Genomic DNA, 17,954 nt, shown 5'->3' on the forward strand with positions numbered 1-17,954 from the left:
CTGGCCCAAGGAGTGTTTAAAATAGAAAAGAAACGTTCAGTACTGGAGGACTTTTCTTCTTTAGTTTGCTGTTTCGGAACTGTCCTTTCTTTGCCCTTGAATATTTTGTTCCACTCACATTGCAATGCAAATGATAAGTGACATGCTACTTTATTGTAAGGTCAGTATTGGCATCTTCTGTCTTTAAGAGTGCTAACCAGCAATTTATTGTGCTCCAGAAATGGAAGCTAAAAGCCTACTTTAAAAAGCTTTTGTTTCCTCTCTGTTTACATTCATTCACAGATCACACACACGCTTAATTTAGTTCTTGAATATGAGTTTTTAATCATGGGGAGGAAACAGTCCCAGGAAATTCAAAATCAAATTGAGACACCCATTAGGGTCTAAACATTCTCAAGATTGTCATGCCTTCAGATTATTGCATATTTCTCAAGAGCACATTTAGCAAGTGGCAAAAGCTAGTGCAGCACAGCTAATGTAAGGCTACAATCCAGTACATACCTAATTGAGAGCAAATCCTATTAAACTCAGGAGTTTGTGAAATTCATAAGGGCTTCTGTACCTTCCGCACACCCAATACTTTAGCAGTAGTGGGATTTACTACTGAGTAGACATTATATCTCTGCCTTAGTCCCCATCTGCAATATAGGTATAAAATGCTGATCTGCCTTACATAACTGTTGTAATTATTATAACAAGGTCTGTATGTGGGGCAGTTTGAAAATTTTTATATATGATGTGTAGGAAGGACAGTTTATTTGGAGAGGGGGAGACAGAGATCTTTAAAGTAAATTGCTGGCTAGCTGCTGTTACTGATTCTCTGGAGAACCCACAATAAGCTTATGAGGAATCCCATGGTCCCCTTTAAATCACACTTTTTATAACGGATAAAGGGGAAACACATGCTTCATTCCCCTCCTTTCTCCTCTTGTACATCTTTTTCTGCCTTTATATCACTTGATTCCTTCCTTCCTTCCTTCCTTCCTTCCTTCCTTCCTTCCATATGATATAGGATCTTGTGGAACCCACCTGTCAGATAGAGGAGGGCTGAACAGAAGGAAAGGAAGTTGACTGACATACTATTTGGAGAATGACAGTGGAATTCATTTACAAGCTTTCAGGTCTAAAATTAATAAATCACATCAGACTGAGTTGCTAGCCCCAGCATTGGTGGCATAATAGTTTTTTCCTATTTTTACTCATTGTTAAAAGCGGATTTTATAAGTTGTGAAAGGGCACGTTTAGGCAAGCATTATGCTGGGGATGCTGGATCAAAATTTTGAAATACCTTATTCGTCTTGTCTCCAGAGGCTATTATGGAGTAGTCCAAGGCACAAATCGGGCATCGTCTTTTTATTATCCAGTGCAGATGTAATGCAAGCTCCCTACAAAACATGGTGCCTGAGAGTCAGCTTCGGGAATGAGCACTCCCTCTTTGCCCAACTTCTCTGCTTCCAACTGCTTCTTTCCCTTCCCTTGTGGTTTAGCATCATATCTACACTAGCAATACACAGAAATGCATAATGATCCTTGGCTAGAATTAGCATTACTGCAGATGTAATGCTAAATCATGCTAAATTTAAGCCAACAAAAGGAGGGAGGGGAAGCTGGCTGGTTTCAGATTTGAAAACCAATGTTTGCAGAAATCCAGGCTTAACTTGGTACAAGACCCAAATGGGAAAGCAATGGGCAAGTAAGGGAACCGATCCACAAGCATGTTGAAAATCAGTGTGCATTTAACCAGCACAACAATGGAAGCTAAGAGCCTGAGTATCCCTCAGGAATGGGACGCAGGTGGCGCTGTGGGTTAAACCACAGAGCCTAGGACTTGCCGATCAGAAGGTCGGCGGTTCGAATCCCCACGACGGGGTGAGCTCCCGTTGCTCGGTTCCTGCTCCTGCCAACCTAGCAGTTCGAAAGCACCTCAAAGTACAAGTAGATAAATAGGTACCACTCCGGCGGGAAGGTAAACGGCGTTTCCGTGTGCTGCTCTGGTTTGCCAGAAGCGGCTTAGTCATGCTGGCCACATGACCCGGAAGCTGTACGCCAGCTCCCTCGGCCAATAAAGCGAGATGAGCGCCGCAACCCCAGAGTCGGCCACGACTGGACCTAATGGTCAGGGGTCCTTTTACCTATCTCTCAGAAATAGTTTCAACATGCTAAGAGGTGGCAGTGAGATTGGCTAGGACTGTGACCAGAGGCAGTTTTAGAGCAGCATGGCCAGTTCGGACACAGGAGGTGCTGCAACCATGATGCAGAACAGAGCATGACAGGTTGGGTGTGCGTGTGGAATTTTAGCATTGCACAGGGCGTCGCTGAAATTTGAGAGCCCAAAGTCTACCACTGTTGTGACAGATACATCTCTCCAATCCACCCACCACCAGTAGCAGTGGTAACCAAAAGATGTACTTCTTTAGTATTGCATAAGATATGAGAAGATCAGCACAGTAGGCAATTTGATCTTGCTCTCAAACTCTGGAAAGGAAAAAGGGGGGAAAAAAGAAGGATCCTAAGTAGTTCACTACTTACCAGAAAATGGTAACAGTCTTAAGCGTTTAATAAAATTGTGATTAAGCATGTTGGGAAGTGCAATGTGGGCATTCCCCTGCATGAATTGACAAAAGGACTGATTTGCTGTATTTTCAATGGATGGTGTTTTTAACAAGCATCGCAGCCCTTCAGAAATGTGACATTTCTAATCCAAATTCCAAACTGACAAAATTTCATGACAACCTTACCAGAAATACTTGTTTCCAGAGAAAAGGCTCAATTTAATTGACTCAAATTCAGTACTTGCTGGTACAAAGCTTCCTCAGATTGTTTCCCTGAGGCTCTTTGCTATTTCAGGAGGAATATAACAAAAAGCAAACCTTCCAGATCAGTGCTGGTTATCCCCCTCCTTAAACCTTCTTTCGAAAAACAAGCAGGTGGGTGCGAGGAGCCAGGGAGAAAAACGACACAAAATAATTGGGACCAAATATGATCTCTGGCACTTTGAGCGCCACAATCTACAACTCAGCCTGCCATTAATAATGTAAAAAGTTATGGCTTGTGAAGTCAAGTTTATCTTCCGATTCACAAACTGACATTCGGTGAAAAAGGCTTCAAATCCCGCAGACAGTTTGATTTGACTGATCTTTACCATCTTTGACTGCTTTATACCAAGTGACACCATTGGCCCATCCAGGGGAGTATTGCCAGCTCTGATTAGAGCAGCTCTCCAAATGTATAGGCAGAAGCTCTTCCCAGCACTGATGTCTGAATGCTTATTTGATGGAGGTGCCCAAGACTGGGCATAATACAACATACACCAAAGAAGCACAACAGATATTTTAAATATAATAATAATAATAATAATAATAATAATAATAATAATTTATTATTTATACCCTGCCCATCTGGCTGAGTTTCCCCAGCCACTCTGGGCGGCTGCCAATCAAGTGTTAAAAACAGTACAGCGTTAAATATTAAAAACTTCCCTGAACAGGGCTGCCTTCAGATGTCTTTTAAAAATAGGATAGCTGCTTATTTCCTTCACATCTGAAGGGAGGGTGTTCCACAGGGTGGGCGCCACTACCGAGAAGGCCCTCTGTCTGGTTCCCTGTAACCTCATTTCTCACAAAGAGGGAACCGCCAGAAGGCCCTCGGTGCTGGATCTCAGTGTCCGGGCTGAACGATAGGGGTGGAGACGCTCCTTCAGGTATACTGGACCGAGACCGTTTAGGACTTTAAAGGTCAGCACCAACACTTTGAGTTGTGCTCGGAAACATACTGTGAGCCAATATAGATCTCTCAGAACCAGTGTTATGTGGTCCCGGCGGCCACTCCCAGTCACCAGTCTAGCTGCCGCATTCTGGTTTAATTGCAGTTTCCGGGTCACCTTCAAAGGTAGCCCCACGTAGAGCGCGTTGCAGTATTGTAGGAACATAAGAAGCTGTCCTATGTCATGCCAGACCATTGGCCCATGTAGCTAAGAATTATTTGCCGGGGTCAGCAAACATTTTCGGCAGGGGGCCGGTCCACTGTCCCTCAGACCTTGTGGGGGGCCGGACTTTTGGGGGGTGGGGGTGGGGGGATGAATGAATTCCTATGCCCCACAAATAACCCAGAGATGTGTTTTAAATAAAAGCACACATTCTACTCATGTAAAAACACCAGGCAGACCCCACAAATAACCCAGAGGTGCATTTTAAATAAAAGGACACATTCTATTCATGTAAAAACACACTGATTCCCTGGACTGTCCATGGGCCAGATTTAGAAGGCGATTAGGCCGGATCCAGTGGCTTTATAGGATTTCAGATGGGGACTCTTCCAGCCAGAGCTGGAGATGCCAAGAACCAAGACATTCTGCATGCATGCTCAGCAGGTACTCGATAGCTGAGTTTCAGTATTACAGTATGCATCAAAATTCCTTCTTGTTGAAGATTGGTTGGGCAACCCAGCCAGATGGGCAGGGAATAACAACAACAACAACAATAATAATAATAGGTTTTTCTTTCATTCAAGGGAGACTGGACACCTGTTTTCCCATCTTCCTCTCAAAACAAATGGTTGTACTGAGCATTGTAAGGAAGCAGGGCTGACAAGTGTACTTATCAATCAGTTGTCAATCATAGCTCAGCTGGTTTGAGCGTGGTGCTGATAATGCAAAGGTTGCAGGTTTGATCCCTGTATGGGGCAGCTGCCTATTCCTGCATTGCAGGGGGTTGGACTAGATGATCCTCAGGGTCCCTTCCAATTCTACAGTTCTATGATTCTATGAAACTAATCTTTCTGTATTATGTGCAATGTAAGCGCTGTGGCAAATAGTAGACATATTTAACAGTGATTCTCACACTTGCTTTACTGTAATAAAAATGCATCTTTAATCTGAGAATGGTCATCTTGGTGCCATTCGGTAGTCACCGCTCATTGCTATTTGAGGTATTAGACACATTGCACACAATTTCATGGCCCTAATTGAAACGCAGAAGGCAAGGATTTCATTTTGGCTGGGGCGTTGCAGAAACGTGCAATTAATTTATGTTGCATATGTTTGCAGAAATATGGGAAGTACAACAAAAATGTTATTGCTAAATGTGTTTCGCCGGAAATTGTATATCGAGTAGTCTTACTGAAGCAATTGTCCTTTCTGTGACAGGCTCTAATGGGAGATAATGATGATAATGCCATGATATATGCATCTGAAGAGGAAAGCAGAGGTGCATAACGGGGGGAAACATTATCATCTCTCAGATAAGCATACAAATTGTACAATTTTTACTTCTTCTGATATGGAGCTTTAGTGCTTTGAATTAATGGTCTTTGGGGCATGTGCAGTGCCAGCCCTACCTGTCCACCACTACTGGGTGATTCAAATAAATATGAAAGCCACTTGTACATCATTGGTATTGTAATATTAATAATTTGTCACTTCTCAGGTATACATCCTACACTTGAAGTGACACTGCAATAATATACATGTCCAATGAGAAATACACATTCAACTGAACTGGTGAAAAAGCTATGATGCAGTTAGTTGAGATTACCAACTGTAGTTTGGAAGAAAGGGCAATACCTCGGGTATTGTACCTCGGGTTACATACGCTTCAGGTTACATACGCTTCAGGTTACAGACTCCGCTAACCCAGAAATATTACCTCAGGTTAAGAACTTTGCTTCAGGATGAGAACAGAAATCGTGCAGCAGCAGCACGGCGACAGCGAGACGCCCCATTAGCTAAAGTGGTGCTTCAGGTTAAGAACAGTTTTGGGTTAAGTATGGACCTCCGGAACGAATTAAGTACTTAACCTGAGGCACTACTGTATAGAAGTGCAATAAATACATAACCAGGTTAGCACATTACAAGGATAAATGTTATAATAAGAAATACAAATCACACCTTGTAAGTGACCTCTTGGAATTATTGTTCATATCAACTGGGGAAACCAAATTCACTGAATTTCTGCAGCAGGTGGAGAAATTCCCCAATATTTCCTTGGAGGTTGGGCTCCATTTCAATGGCAGGAGTGCAACCTCTCTCTTTTTATCATAAGAGGGTTCCTTCCATTCTTCCCTTTCTTCCCCATCTGCTGCTACTGTAGTGGCAACAGCAGCAATTGCACTTGCATCCTCAACAATGCTCCACACCAAACATCTTTCCAGGGCATGGGCGGAAGGAAACAAAATGGTGGAGAATAGTTTGCAAAATGGCCTTTTCCTAGAAGAGTTGGGGGAGTTGTGATATCTCAAAAATGTTGTCAAAAAACTGTAGACTGTGAAATTTTGGCACTGCTCCAGGCACAAGCACACTAGTGTACTTCCCAGATGAATGCTAACAGGAAACTGCAGATTCTAACAAGTCTGCCAACCATTTAGAACAGTGGTGGCTAAACTTGGCCCTTCAGCTATTTTTGGACTACAACTCCCATCACACCTAGCTAACAGGACCAGTGGTCAGGGATGTTGGGAATTATAGTCCCAAAACAGCTGGAGGGCCAAGTTTGGCCACCAGTGGTTTAAAAGGTTATTCTCCCCAAAACTGCCACATTTCAATTCTACTGTTAACAAAATGTGGAAGTAGAAATTTTCAGATACCAGGAGGAACTTCAGGTTACAGACTTCGCTAACCCAGAAATAGTACCTTCAGGATGAGAACAGAAATCGTGCGGCGGTGGCGCATTGGCAGCGGGAGGCCCCCATTAGCTAAAGTGGTACCTCAGGTTAAGAACAGTTTCTGGTTAAGAACAGACCTCCAGAATGAATTAAGTTCTTAACCTGAGGTACCACTGTATGCAAAACACTTATAACTCCCCCCCCCTAATAACTCTTTTATTTTCCTTTGTACTAGAAACACAGCAAATTGACCTAGGCAAGAAAAGACATGATGGGGTGCGGGCAAAACAACATATAATTTTCCAGCAATATACAAAGTGCCAGCTTTGGCAATCCAAATTACATGTTTAAAAATATTGCTAGGAGTGAAGAAAGTACAACATTTTGGGATACACCAAGAAACATGTATTTTCATATTTTTATTATGGATGGCGTATTTTAACATTCATAGCAAGCCATAAAAAACAAAACAGTGTTTTCAATGTATGTGTTCAAGATTGACAATGGATACTTGGCAACATCTCCTGAGTAATTTCTGCTGTTGTTAAATGCAGGGGAAGAAAAGAAATCAATTGTAGTAATTGAGATTTTGATAGAACTGGGTAGCAGGAGAAACATATTTTACATTGATTATCCAACACAATTTATTCATTTATTGTCTTGCCCATAAATAAAGCGCAGCTCCAATGTCCAAGCAAACTTTCTACCATTTTCTGCACAGAGGACGAAAAACCAACTTAAAGACCTAAATAAACTAAATATTATTTAAATTCTTTTAACACCAGTTAAGCTGGCAAAGATATATAAACTGAAATCCAACCTTTGTTGGAGATGTGGTAAAGAAACAGGAACAACAATACATATGTGGTGGTGTGAGGAAATTAAGAAATTAAGAAATTTTGGACAGTAATACATGAAGAATTAAAGAAGATGTTGAAAATATCAACAACAACAAAAACCAAAGAGATATCTCCTTGGATTGATAGTGGAAGAGATACCATTGGGGGGGGGGAGAATCTTCTTATATGCAAGTACAACAGCTAGAGTAGTAATTGCTGCTAAGTGGAAGTCACAAACTCTACCCTTAAGGGAGGAATGGATCTGTAAACTAAATGAATACGGTGGTACCTTGGGTTACATACGCTTCAGGTTACATACGCTTCAGGTTACAGACTCTGCTAACCCAGAAATAGTGCTTCAGGTTAAGAATTTTGCTTCAGGATGAGAACAGAAATCATGTTCCGGCAGCGCAGTGGCAGTGGGAGGCACCATTAGCTAAAGTGGTGCTTCAGGTTAAGAACAGTTTCAGGTTAAGAACGGACCTCTGGAACGAATTAAGTACTTAACCCGAGGTACCACTGTACTTAATTCTGGCAAAACTAACAGCTATTATAAGAAACCAATTGAATCAAAAATTTAAAAAGGAATGGGAATGTTTTGATGAATATATGGTAAAATATTGCTTTTAAAAAATACGCTAATATGCCTAGATTAAAATGTAAAGTATCCGAGCGAAGGTAATTAGTAAGGAAAGATAGTAAGAATATATAGAAGATTTGAGAAGATTGTAAAATGCAAAGATAAATGTAATCTCAGAATGTAGAGGAAATCAAGTGGGGGTGGAGGGAAGCGGGGGGAGGGACAAAAGAATATTAGGTTTGATTGATGGATATATGGGGAGATGGGGAGAATGTGGTGATGGCTTTGGTTTATTTATATTGTGATGTAATATGGAAAAAAACAATAAAATATTGCATTGAAATTCAAAAAAATATATTTTTTTTTAAAAATCCCTTAAATTTTATAAATGTAGTAATTATTGCACATGAGAACACAAATACATAAATGAATCTCTTTCCTTACAAAAAAGGCAAATCCTTGCCTTATACCCTAGATGATACTTTACAGTCTAGGAACTGGTTACTTTATTTCACTGCCAAAAGGGGTAAAATTGTGATCATTAACACACACATGATAACCTCATAGCTAAGAAGCATCTTTTTCTTTTTTAACAAAGATGAAAGCTGGGAGTAGTTACTTCAATAAGTTGAAGTAGGTAACTCAAAGGTAACCTGTAAGGACTATATATATATATATATATATATATATATATATATATGAACCCGTTTTTCTACAGTCATTGCCACTTGCATAGGTTGCAAAATCTGTTTTCACTGTGGCACTCATTGGCTGGCCTTTGCAATCCATATATTCTACTGTGTGTCCTGCTGTGAAATTCTCCGAAGCTCTAAAATGGAAATATCAAATTCACCTTGCCTAAAACAATCCCAAATCTATCCATTTCACACAGCCAATTAACACATTATTCCTCCTGAATCATCACAAGCTGAAATAGTATAGAGTTTTGTATGCTTACATGGTGATTACAATAATCTTTGGCCACAATCCAACATCCAACAGTTGGTAAAGGTTAAACCTATATATATATATGGCTTAAGTATGCAGACTGTGGCCCTTGTGTACAATTACAGAAGTGATTTTTCTACAGGCACAGAAAAACGTGCTAAATTATTGTGATTCCTTGAGGTCAGAAGCAATCCTGCTGTAAGCCCTCTTACTTTCTATTCAATAGGCATATGCTGGATGAGACTGTTAAACTCCTGCCTCCAAAATACTCATTAGGTATGATTTATTTCATAACTGACAGAATATATTTCTATGTAGTCAGCTCTTGACAACTAGATTAAATGGTATACAGGCCCATGCATATTGCTGAGTTTATCCTTCCTTTTCATTACCCAAAGTGATGACAGGAACTTCACAGGAAATTCATAGCTTTGGTTGGGTGCCACAGGTAATGCTTTGCCATGGCTACTTAGAGCAACTTCTGCCTCTGTAGATACCAATAATACTGCTTATTCAGTGCATTGGGTTCATACATGTTTATGTTTGGCATTTTTAGAGAACATATTATTTTACTATTATTTCTCTCCACACTAAGGTGGTGATATCACCGCCCTGTTTATCCCCTTATGGGAACCTAAGCTGAAAGTTAGTGACTTTCCGATATGTATTCACAGTGAGTTTCAAGGGAACTCTATTTTGTCTAATTTTAATGCACAGCTGCATACTGGCCACATTCACATGTCATGTTAAACTATGATTTAACTTCCCTCAGCTCCTCCCATATTGCCAGAAGGACAGCTTTGGCAGCTATTACTTACAGTTTTACTGAAATTTGGCTTCTTGTTGTGCCTGCACTGGCATCATCATCAAAAACAGCTTTGTTGTATAGAAATCATGGACAAGGCTGTAGGCCCACCAACTTGTAAATAGTAACTATGTCATATTATGAAAATCATGGGCCCTAGCCCAGGGCCTTACCAGCCAACTCAGTAAATATACCCCTGGTCAAAATGGCCTTGATATCTGTTGTCAGAAAAATAATTATTCAAGTACGAGGTCAGGTACAGGTAGTCTCAATTGTTCGACAACCTTTTTGGAGAACCCATCAATGAAGCTGAATTTATGTACCAGAGGTGGTCGGGTGGCTATAGTTTGACAACCTAAACGCTATGGTTAGTTAATAGCACATGATTTTAAGCTTGTTTGACAAGAGACTCCCCGGGTGCAACAAACTATATTTAAAGAAAACTGAAAGTAAATGCTTCTGGAGTGAGCCTTCTGACTACGTAAGAAGAGAAGAGGAGCAGCACACAAGGCCAAGACTCACTGCAGCTCATTGTTGCTCATGCAGAACACACTAAACCATGGTTTTGCACAGGGGTAGCCAACTTGGTGCCCTCCGAATGTGGTGAGCTACATCTCTCACCAGCTTCAACCAGCATGGCCGGTGGTGATGGGTGATGGAGTTGTAATCTACAACATCTGCAGGGCACCATGTTGGTTACCCCAGGTTTTACATAACAGTCACCCAACAGCCATTATATCCAGTGACGCATGCGGCTGAAGTATCAGTCTTTGCAGGCATGGCAACCTTCCAACAGTTTGACTTCACTTCCAAAGGCTCGCTCCCTGATTGTCTCCCAAAACTGACGGATGCCAAAAACAACAGTTATGGTGTAAATTTCTCCTAATAAACACTTTTGTATTCAATTTTTCCAAATATAGACATTTCTGTGGTCTAAACCACTGAGCCTAGGGCTTGCTGATCAGAAGGTTGGCGGTTCAAATCCCCGTGATGGGGTGAGCTCCCAATGCTCGGTCCCTGCTCCTGCCAACCTAGCAGTTCGAAAGCACGTCAAAGTGCAAGTAGATAAATAGGTGCCGCTCTGACTGGAAGGTGAATGGCGTTTCCGTGCACTGCTCTGGTTCTCCAGAAGCGGCTTAGTCATGCTGGCCACATGACCTGGAAGCTGTACGCTGGCTCCCTCGGCCAATAAAGCGAGATGAGCGCCGCAACCCCAGAGTCGTCCGCGACTGGACCTAATGGTCAGGGGTCCCTTTACCTTTACCTTTATCTTGACATATCTTACTCTACTATATGCATTTTTGTACATATTACTTGGCTGGAGAACTGTACTGCAAAATTTCCAGGGGTGGCTGTGTTTCGGTTTGTGTATTGTTTTAGAAAGTGCAAATTAGGTGGGTTTCTTTTTAAATATGATCAGAATTAACTTTCTTCCCCATCCCTACTTGGAAATCCAGGAGACTGGCTTGCAGAATTAAAACAGGAAAATAAAAGCACACACATACATCCACACAATACAGGGATACTACCTTTGAAGGAAACAACAAGAGAGAATGCTGAGTTATATAGAGAAGAATGATTTTCCATGGGAACTCAACCTAACTTTCCTGAGTACTATAAGATACTGACTGGCATTCAGCTCCAATAAAGCAAGAACACAGAGGTAATTTTCAACCAATTGCAAATGAAGTTGATTTTAAATAAAATTGCCATTTATTCCTTAAAGCCTTGGTTTTAGTTTAAGAGGTTAAATATTGGAGCTTCATCACATTTTTAAAAGAGCTACATTTTATGTCAGGCTGTTAAATATTCATATGACTCCAGGACTGTCACACTGATATGAACTAATGTGACATCGTACATAGAGAGAAGAAGTCCTTAGCATATATTACACTTATTTATTACAAAATGGGTAATCATCTATGACAACATAATCATAAAATTGTGTTATGTTAGCATTAAAGAAATAATTAAAATGCCAAGTAACTTATAAAATAAAATGTAGTAATAATTGTAGATAATAATGCGATTTTCTGTAAACTTATGAACTCTGCAACCGTATTCTCTCTATAATAATCAGCATTTTTTTAAAGCAATCTGCTGATTATACATATTAGCCAACAGGACTTACATCTCAAGCTTTCATCAGGGACACTTTTTGCCTTCCCAAAGCTTCAGATGGTTGTGTGCATTAAACTTCCTCTCCAGAGCTCTCATTTGAAGGTTTTGCTGGTTACTCACATAATAATGAGAACATTCAGTTCTTTTCACAAAGATATTGCTGATTTATTTAAAGAGCCAAATAAGACTAAAGGTGTTTTCCTGTTGAACAGTACGCTATTTTCTTTTAATGTGAAGAAAAACTTTGGAAATAAATGAAAACACTTATGAAAGGCCTACTCCAACTTCTTATTATGGAAGATTTTCATGAAAGGTTTATTCTGAATTTTTTTACATAATACTTTAATTTAGATCTCTAGTACCCTCACAATACCAAAAGGCTCAACTATTACGGTTTCAATACAACATTAGTTAAACTTACATTTAAACAGGTGGTCATTTCTGTCTAACAGTTTTGCTTTTGACTTTCAAGTATTAATTATTTTACAGCAAACACCAGAAAATCATTTACCACAACTTTTTAGCATAATGGCAACTCTCGAAGATGGCCTGGAAACTGCAGCTAGCACAGAACATGCCCACAACAGTGCAGACCAATGTGCCTGCATAGAGTCACAGAACACTTAAGTTGGAGAATGTGCTCTGGCCACCTATATGTTAGGTGGCCCATTTCAAGCTGTAAATGCTGCTGCATAGAGCAATCCCCCTTATTACCTGACCAAGAGCCTGAGATCACTTGGGCCCCCTCTTCATTTGTTATCCAAGAGATTCATATATTCTGTTAATAGGTTACTACATAACTGCTTCTTGGGAGAAAAGTGATGACAAACCTAGACAGCATCTTAAAAAGCAGAGACATCACCTTGCTGACAAAGGTCCATATGATTAAAGCTATGGTTTTCCCAGTAGTCATGTATGGAAGTGAGAGCTGGACCAGAAAGAAGGCTGATCGCCAAAGAATTGATGCTTTTGAATTATGGTGCTGGAGGAGACTCTTGAGAGTCCCATGGACTGCAAGAAGATCAAACCTCTCCATTCTGAAGGAAATCAGCCCTGAGTGCTCCCTGAAAGGACAGATCCTGAAGCTGAGGATCCAATACTTTGGTCACCTCATGAGAAGACTCCCCAGAAAAAACCGTGATGTTGGGAAAGATTGAGGGCACAAGGAGAAGGGGACAATGGAGGACGAGATGGTTGGACAGTGTTCTCGAAGCTACCAACATGAGTTTGACCAAATTGTGGGAGGCAGTGGAAGACAGGAGTGCCTGGCGTGCTCTGGTCCATGGGGTCACAAAGAGCTGGACATGACTAAACGACTAAACGACAACAACAACATAACTTATGCTCAGTTTAGAAATAGACAGAGTTGGTCCCCCCCCCCCCCCCCGAAACATAAAGGTAAAGGGACCCCTGACCATTAGGTCCAGCCGCAGACGACTCTGGGATTGCGGCGCTCATCTTGCTTTACTGGCCAAGGGAGCCGGCGTACAGCTTCCGGGTCATGTGGCCAGCATGGCTAAGCCACTTCTGGCGAACCAGAGCAGCACACAGAATCGCCGTTTACCTTCTCACCGGAGCAGTACCTCAAAAAAGTAACATGCAAACCTTTTCCTTTAAAACATTGAATTCGGCTACCCTGCAGTTTGGGGAATTTGAGGCATGCTTTTTATTTACATTCCGAAATCTTTTGTGTGTCTTTCATAAGACACATAATCCCCTTCAAGTTACACAACACCCACTGCTATTTGAGAGAGTACACCTGGTTGCTTGCCAAGCAACTACTGCACTGCAGGGCACCTTGGTGATTACCACTAGCTGAAAGGCAGGCAGGCAGGGCTGGGGTGGGGGGAGTTCTGGAAGAAAGAGGCAGCACAAAAGACTTTATAAAATTAATACACCGTAATCTATCTAGAACACCTGCCTATAAAATACACTTTTGATGATGGCTGAAAAATAGCTTATGCGTTCCTGAGAGAAACATATCAGGAAACATTCAGAGATTAGACAATCTAGAAATCCTGATTTTTCATCTCTCAGGTGCCCCCAGAGTTTCTAAGTGTTTATATTACTACACGGCTTGCCAGCTTGGTATCAGTCTACTCTGTTCCATTTCAGTTTAGTTGCTTTGGAAGTGTATTTTCAAGGAGGTTTTCTTTGCTGACTCAATGCCAGCTGCAATCCTATAAAGGCTTATATCTTTTATAAGACAGCAATTTGATTTCACAAATGTCAAGGTCAGTATATAATGAAGAAACAGGTTGTGTGAGTTGTGGAAAGTCGGTGAAATAGAAGGTATCTGGGTGGCTTTTCCATGTGATAGGTAAAGGGCCTCAGGGTTTCATCCAGCTGTGTCCCTCAGTTGATGGTAAGGCTTCCGTCAACGGAATTAGTTGCAATATTGGGCAGTTCCCCCTTCGCCTGCATAAATCCCCATAAATCAGTGATGGTGGATCCACCAATCCTCTGGAGCAGATGCAAGGAGGAAGGGACTACAAGAAGCAGAAGAATCACCAAAAATTGCTTCCCTCCCTGTCTAACTGACAAAAGACTGACACTGTTGAATACAACCCCTGGGTTTGCAGGCATTCTCAAAATACCTTAGTATCATCAAGTTGTCCTATGCTACAGGCAAGGGGTTAACCCTGGTTACAAACAACAACAACAACATCCCATAATTTGTGCATTACTGTCTGTACTTCATGAAGAAAAAACTTTCTGTACCTAGCTTATTTGAACAGATGAAACTCAACAATAATTTCTTCTTCTTCTTCTGCATTTCTTTTAATCCTATAATTTTAATATTAGTTGATTAATGTTCACTGTGGAAATTAACATTGACATAGAGGCAGAACACAAGCAAGGATTCCCATTTAGAACTGCTTGTTGTTACTTAGCACTTGGCGAAGTGCATATGAACACTATATATTTATTTGTTACATTTCTATACCACCTTTCTGCCAATGCATTCAAAAGAAAATGCTCCCTTTCCATCCGACAGATGGGATTGAAAAGCAAGGGGATTGGGGAAGGTAGGCTGGGAAGAGGAAAATAAGCAGAGTTAGGCGCCAACTCTTGCATAATGAAGTTACATAACAACAAAGCGTAGAGGCTGCTGATAGAGCCAGTTGCCTGCGAAGACACACTGATCAAAGATATTCCCTGTAGGGTCACAGGAGAAGATAATAAAAATATTCATGGGCATCAGGTGCATCAGTAATCCACCAAGCAATTGCTTCACACTTTGCCTAACGCTTTTTCCATTTGGTCTGTTGGCTCTTGTAGTGTCTTTTTGGTGTTCTTTGTATTCAAATCCAATTCTCCTAAGGCAGGTGTCCAGGCCCTAAAGCAATGGGCTAAGGGCTGAAACAGAAATCACCTAAATTTTAATTTTGGATGGGGGTGAGATGGAAAACTACCTCAAACAATGCAGGGAATTTGGAGGAGCTCAGTATCGGGAGCAGCTGTGGGTTTCTCATTTCTCCTTTCCTTCGTTGCTGCCTATGGCAGCATCAGCAAAACCAAGGCTCTTTCTTTGGGAGTCTTGCCACCTTTTTCGCCCCCTGCTCCAGGCATAGGATTGTTCAGTGGCACTGTATGTGCGGGTAACAGCAGCACCTGGTAGCAAAAACAGGGAGGGAAAAGGCAGACCCACCACCTTTGCTAACCCTTGAATTCTGCCAGGATCCCCAAATCAAAATAGATACGCCCCCTCAAATCCATGGCCTAAAAATAGCACCGTGAAAATTGAGGGGCATTTGTTCTGAGTCCTAGCAGTGCTGCTGGCTGACATACAAGTTGGAGGTCAAATGAACACACGTCTGCCGATTTTTGAAAGTCCGTAGAAGTATAATGAGTCTATAGCTGAAACAAAGTAATAGATGCTATCCTGTGGGCCAAGCGGTGAAACTTTTTAGGCGTTCATGGTGCTGAAGTAGTAAGTGAATAACAACCTCTGCCTTAGACCTCTGAACTAAAAGTAACATTGAATTAAAGGAGCATTTGTTGAGAATGGCAAACCCCTGCTTTGTAGGAATTTATCATGATCTGAGTTGGCTTTGGGCCACCAGTTTGGACCAAGAGTTTTAAAACTTAATAATTAATGTGAATATTTAAATCTGCTTCCTTCAACATATGCAGATCAAGATATACATTTCCTTATTAAATGAAGCTAACCAAATTAATTGGAATCAGAAACCTGAAAGTGGGGGGCAGAAGTTTGTTCTAATTTCCTGTCGTAGATATAATTAGAGACATCAAACTCCCCAGGGTAATTAATTCTGTAGAAGTTCTCATTAAAACATCTACAGGTTAGTCAACAGAGTGACCATGTTAAGATTACTTTGTGACTCAATACATTAATTTTTGAAATATGTTGACCCATAACTTTTAAGGCAGCAGTAGCAAATGTTGCTGGATTGCAGCTTCCCTTCGTAGAACAATAGAATAATAGAGTTGCATAGCTGAACAGGCCCTTGATCTGGTGGAAGCTTTATAACTGCAATTTGAGGTAGCACATCAGTCTGAGCTATCCCAATCCCAGGTCAGGAGTCACAGGAGGAAAAAAGAAGAAGCTCTTTCAGGGTTTGCCAGGGAGCTGAGGTGGCTTGCAGGGGTAGCATACTGGGATGCCAATGAGGATACACTGGCAAAGGACCAGTTCATTGATGGGCACAGCAATGCGGACTTCTGCATGAAAATAAAGGAATGGCACCCAAAGACCTTGCAGGAAACCATAGAAGTCGCCGAGGAGCTAGAAGCATTCTATGCACCGACCAGCAGAAGTGGAAGGGAGGCCCTCATGAGGAAAAACACTGTGAATAAGCACACAGCTTTTTCTACTGTGAATGGGGATCCATCACTTCCAGCATTCTCGACGGTCACGGATAATGGGAGTTGTAATAATAATAATAATAATAATAATAATAATAATAATAATAATAAATTATTTATACCCCACCCATCTGGCTGGGTTTCCTCAGCCACACTGGGCAGCTTCCAGTAAAACATTAAAATACAATAATTCATCAGATATTTAAAACTTCCCTAAACATGGTTGCCTTCAGATGTCTTCTAAAAGTCGGATAGTTGTTAATTTCTTTGACATCTGATGGGAGGGTGTTCCACAGGGCGGGCGCCACTACCGAGAAGGCCCTCTGCCTTCAAGGCACCACTCTAGCTAACCTTGTTCTAAGGAATCTCCTGAGATTGTTTCATAGCTTTTATTTTTAATAGTTATTTAATTTGTTGACATAAATGTCCTACAATTAGATTCACATGGCCAATCTGATCAGACACAACACCATAAACTTATCGCTTAACAACAATCATAATAAAATAAAATTTTAAAATACACCACACCATGGTGTTGCTAATAAAGCAATGTCTGGATATTCAAGACAATTTATACAGGACTTTTTCCAATTTCAGCAGTTGTCTAGAAGACAGCAGAGTTTTGCACAGTGTATAATAAGAATTGGCATTCCTCAGAGAAAGACCCATGCAGTATAGGATCTCTGACAGAGTAAGAACAAGGGCTAATTCTCAGTATCATCATTTTGCTAATATAGAACACAGTCTACTAGGCACATTACAGAGGTCTAAAAGTAAGCAGAGCTCAGTTGGTTTAAACAACAAGACATGGCCTTAGAACAAGTCTTGCAATAGATTGCCTCTGAGCATGTAAGTGAAGCATACCAAGGAGAAGCCACAGCCAGTGATTATACGTCTGGGTTTCATGGAAAAACTTGTGGCTCCTTCCCATTGGTCTCCACATCCAAAAACATTTCATTTTAGAAGTTTCCACTGGCTCCAGCATTGAGCTTACTTCTGGTTTTTTTAGTGTGTGCACATGTGTGCTCTTGTATTTAATTCTGGCCTAATTTCAGCCAGAGGAATAATTTGAGTTATGCTTTCTTTTTACATTACTGGAGAAGACAAATTTAATTATTCTATATTCTGCTGTAAAATGAAAGTATATAACAAGGAAGCTTCAGAAAGCTACACAAAATAGGCAGGCTACATACACATATAGACAGCCAGACAAGCATGTATATAAAATACATAC

At 40.9% G+C, this 17,954-nt stretch overlaps 2 protein-coding genes across 7 annotated transcripts in view; one reads left to right on the forward strand and one right to left on the reverse strand.

Annotated features, from left to right (window-relative positions):
* The window catches only part of MACROD2 (mono-ADP ribosylhydrolase 2), a 987,387-nt gene that overhangs the window by 295,284 nt on the left and 674,149 nt on the right, over window positions 1-17,954 (reverse strand). The window lies entirely within an intron of this gene.
* The window catches only part of LOC310673276 (uncharacterized protein), a 172,110-nt gene that overhangs the window by 133,201 nt on the left and 20,955 nt on the right, over window positions 1-17,954 (forward strand). The gene's annotated exons all lie outside the window — the stretch shown is intronic.

This window comes from Podarcis tiliguerta (genome assembly GCF_965153285.1).
Source record: "Podarcis tiliguerta genome assembly, chromosome: 3".
Taxonomy (NCBI): Eukaryota; Metazoa; Chordata; class Lepidosauria; order Squamata; family Lacertidae; genus Podarcis; species Podarcis tiliguerta.